We start from the raw sequence: 5,114 nt of genomic DNA, 5'->3' as shown, positions 1-5,114 counted from the left end.
CAAAGTCCCTGGATTCAGGTGCTGACCTGGTTTAGGGTCTTTGGTGAGGGAAAGTTAAGTATTTCCATTTCGATGTCTTCTGGGCTGTTTCAGAGCATTGATGCAGATGCCTAGAGTCAGAAGTAATCAAAATATTGATTTTTCTCATTGGCTATAGATGAGACTTAAGAGGAATAGTGTAGCTACAATAATATGGACAGATTTTTAAATGTAATTGAGTTTTGACACGTGAATTTACTATGTAAATATCAATGTAACCCAGTCCAGATATAGAGCACAGAAATACCCTCCAGAACATTCGCTACTGCTTCTTTGCAGTTAACTGCCTCCTCTTCCAAAAGAGAAAAAAAAAGGTCTGTTCCTCAACAAGGATGGACTTTGACCACTCTAGAACTTCATGTAAGTGGAGTCATACACTGTATAATCTTTTAAGTCAGATATCTTTCCTTAATATTTTTAGATTTATCCACACTGCTGCATAAATCAACAATAATGTCATTCCTTTTAATCACTGAGTAATACTCCATTGTATTAATATGTAGTGATGTATTTATTCATTTACCATTGATGGATATTTGGTTGTTACTAGTTGTTGGCTATTTTGAATAAAGTTACCATGAATATTTTCTGCGTAAGAGTTCAATTCCTAGGTGGAAGGGTGGGTTCATTTGTGACCATCAGAAATTATCATACTCGTTTCCAATGGTTAATATCATTTTATATTCCAGTTCTAATTGTTCCACAACCTCTACAATGCTAAATCTCTCTTTTTCTCTTTTTTTCTTTTTAGCATTTAAGTATAAAGTATGATCTTTTTATTCTGTTTTTACTTTACATTACCCTGAAGATCAATGTTGTTGAACATCCGTTGCATGTTTTTCTGCTCATTTTTTTATCTTCCTTTTGAAACATATGTTCAAGTCTTTTCTCATTTTTACTGTTACTCTTTAACTTTTTAATACATAATAGGAGTTTTAAAAATATATTCTGGATAAATTCATTTATCAGATATGTGATTCTTTTAATATCTTCTCCATGTTTCACCTATTTATTTTCTTAATGATGTCTTTTAAGAGGTTTAAATTATGATAAGTCCAATTTATTGTTTTTCTCATCTTATAATTAATGTTATCTGTGTGTTTTCCACTAAAAGTAATATTTAATATAAATCACAAAGATATTCTCTTGAGCTTTAGTTTAGAAGCTTTATAGATTTACTATTCACACTTAGGTGTAGGATCAGCTTAAGTTAACTTCTATGGATGATTTGAAGTAAGGTTTGTGGTTTTGATTTGTTTTGCTTTTCCCCCATCTGAATATCAAACTGTCCCATTACCAACTGCTGAAAAATACTAACATTTTTCCCACTAACTTAAAACTACTCCTTCTTTGGAAATTAATGTGACTACTTCTGTGAGTATAATTTTGAAATATCAATTATATTTTCTTGCTCTATTTATTTAGTCTCATCACAATGTTTCAAATTGTCTTGATGAATAAAGATTTAGAGTAAATCTTGAGATAATAAAATGTAAATCTTCCAACTTCTTCCTTTTCAAGCAGACTAATCTGGGTTTGTATATACATATAAATTTCGGAGTCAGTTTCTCCATTTCTACAAATTACAATCCTTGGACTTTGATTTGGATAGTGTAGGATATACACATAAATTTGGGGGTATTTGACAACTTAATAGTTATGAATCATGCAGTAAACAGTTAGGTGGCCAGTTCTTTTCAAAAATATTCTGATGCCAAAGTGCCTAGAACAGGTTGTGCACGTAATACTTTTACCGTTTTATAATTTTTTTTGTTCTTATTCATTGATTTCATTAGGCAGCAGCTACTAAAAGCACCTAATGTAAATAAAAAATTAAGAAAAAACTAAAATCAAAGTGTTAAAAAGTTATGGAACATAATTCAAGAATCCTGGCACAACAGGAACTGTGTGAATGGAAGCTTTAAACTTGATAGTTGCTGCACCCACCCTCTGCATTTATAGTAACTAAAATTTCAGTATATACAATATTTCTTCTCTCAGAATCTCCCTTTCATAATTCTAAAGTCTTTTACTGATTTTGGAAAGGTCTCAGCTTAGGAAAAAGATGAGAGTTGAAATAAAGCAAGACCACACTTGAAAGGTGAAGATAATCGGCATTTGGGAAAGTTGAGGCTTGGATGGTGGTAAAAATACACTGATCCAGGAAATAGGTGAGTGCCAAAGACCCATGCCAGCTACTTCATAATTTTGTTAGCTTAGCCTTTATGTACTTAATAGAGCCCAGTTATATTGTTACATATTTTTTATGAATACATAGAATTCAGCATATATTATCATCGTATAATATATAGTCCTCAAAATTCAGTCTTCCCAACATCACGTTTAATCACTCAAGTTCCTTATGAGCACATTACCAAGGAGATACTATCTATATTTGATAATTCAACTATATTCAAAAAGAGAATAAAAACTAAAGCTTCTATATAGTTGATAATTTTCAGTTGATTAATATCGAGATTATTTTAATGGATTGCTTATTTTAAGAAAAGCAGAAAACTGAAGTTGCTGGATTTGTCCATTTAAAACCTTTCTCTCTGCTGTAAGTCACTTTAGACTGTCAGTAGAAAACTGAAACTATACTCAAGATCTTGGCACCAAATATCTGTATTTTCTTTAAAAAATTTGAAGAGTGCTTCCAATCTGGATGATTTTAGAATCCCCTAGAAAGTATTCAAAGTAAAAAGACTTGTCCAGACCATCACCTATGACAATAATTTTTCTGGTTTCTCTGTATATGTTTGGTAAAGAATCTGCCTGCCGATTCAGGAGACACAAGGGATGCAGCTTCAGTCCCTGGGTTGGGAAAATCCCCTGGAGTAGGAAATGTCAGCCCACTCTAGTATTCCTGCCTGGAAAATTCCATGGACAGAGTAGCCAGGCAGGCTACAGTCCAGAGGGTCACAAACAGTCGGACATGACAGAGTGACTGAGCACATACACACACACATACACGCATGCATCATTGTATGTCTTTTTTTTTTTTTTTTTGCTGTAGGTCTTTGTTGCTGTGCACAGACTTATTGCTGTGGCTTCTCTCGTTGCAGAGCACAAGCTCTAGGCACACAGGCTTTAGTAGTTGCAGCACGTGGGCTCAGAAGCTGCAGCTTGCCAGCTCTAGAGTGTGGACTCAGCAGTTGTGGCACAGAGACTTAGTTGCTCTGTGGCATGTGGAACATTCCTGTACCAGAGATCAAACCTATGCCCGCTGCATTAACTGGTGGATTCTTATGCACTGTACCACTAGGGAGGTCCTATTCACATGTCTTTAAGCAGAGAGAGAGTATTACAAGAAAAGGAAGAGGTGAAAGGATTGGACCTCTTAACAATTCAACAAGGAAACTAGATGGTTTTGGTCAGAATAAATATGGTGGCATGGACCTTGTGAATTTTGTCCCTTCTCATGTTATGATCTTCATCCACTCCTGGTGTTATGTTTGTGAATATGTTACTTTACATGGCAAATGAGTCTTTAGTAATAGAGTTAGTGTTGGTAATCAGCCAACTTTAAGAAAGGGGGATTTTCCTGGATTGTTCATGTGGGCCCAGTGTGATCACATGGCCCCTTAAAAGTGCAAACAGAAGTCAGAACAATGCAGTAGAAGAGATGTGACAGAAGAGACTTCGGAAAGATAAGGCAGATGAGAAAAGTCAGAGATTTGAATTGTGGGAAGGATATTATCTACTGTTACTAGTTTTGAAGGATTCCACGAGTCGGAGAATGTGGGTAGCTCTAAACACTAGGGAGGCTTCCAAATGGCATCCACCTAAGAAACAAGAGGCTCAGTCCTACAACCATATGGAACTGAATTGTGGCAACAGCTTGAAATAAGCCTGGGAACATATTCTCCCCTAGAGCCTTCAGACAGAAACGAAGTCCTGCTAACCTTGATTTCAGCCCAACAAAGCCCAGAGCAGAGAACCAGTTGAGCCATACTGTGCCCAGACTTGTGATCTATAGAAATGTGAGATGACAATTTTGTGTATTTTTAAGCCATTAAATTTGTGTTCATTTATTACAATAAATTGTTATAGCAACAGTAGAAAGTTAATAAAGACCTCATAAATTCATTTCTAGAGCCTAAACTTTTCAAATGTTTGAGAAACTTTATCAAACACAGCACATGGGTCAAATCCAGGCTGCTGTTTGGTTTTGTGTAGTCTTAGAGCTAAGAATTATTTTACATTTTAAGAAGTTAAAAAATGAAAAGAATATTTTGTGAAACACAGTATTACATGAAATTCAAATATAAATATCTATAAATGGAGTTTTATTGGAACAGACTCACAACCATGTATGTATAGTCTATGACTATGTTTTTGATATAATATGAGTTAATTAGTTGTGACAGAGACTGTAGCTTGCAAAGCTAAAATATTATGGGAAAAAATTGAAATTCTTTATAATTTCCTCCATTCTCCCCTATGCATATTTGGACATTCATTGAGGTAAGTTTTAAGAAGGTACAAATTCATCTTTATGGGTAGCCCTCAAAGTCCTCACACACTCGCTGTAGCCCACACTTAGAACTTAGAAATTTGCTTAAAAATTCTTAATTGAGTTGTTCTTATCACTTTATAAAGAAGCAGCAGGGTCTGTCTCAGGTCAGCCAGTGCTTAGGTCATGTTTTCTGGGCTCTGTCGCTTCCCAGATTTGGGGTTAGGTGATTGCCCTTTGACTTTGGCTTATGTTGGGTTCAAGAAAATTATTCATTTACAGTTTTTAAATTCATCTACAGTTTTTCAGAGACCTCAAAAACTATTATACTCACATCTAAAAACTGTGAAAGTGGTGACTCAGATGGTAAATAATCCACCTGCCATGCAGGAGACCCAGGTCCTGGAGAAGGGAATGGCAACCCACTCCAGTATTCTTGCTTGGATAATTCCATGGACAGAGCAACCTGGTGGGCTACATTCCATAGGGTCACAAACACACAACTGAGTGACTAACACTTTCACCTCTGTGAGCTGAAAGCAGATTCATCATTTAATTTGCACATATCATGAAGCATGCTTTTAGTTCCACCAAATTTTAGGAGTAGCACAGACATGAG

This window comes from Giraffa tippelskirchi, chromosome 10 (genome assembly GCF_054371585.1).
Source record: "Giraffa tippelskirchi isolate mGirTip1 chromosome 10, T2T-mGirTip1v1.2.pri, whole genome shotgun sequence".
Lineage (NCBI taxonomy): Eukaryota > Metazoa > Chordata > Mammalia > Artiodactyla > Giraffidae > Giraffa > Giraffa tippelskirchi.
Note: the sequence above shows the minus strand (reverse complement) of the source record.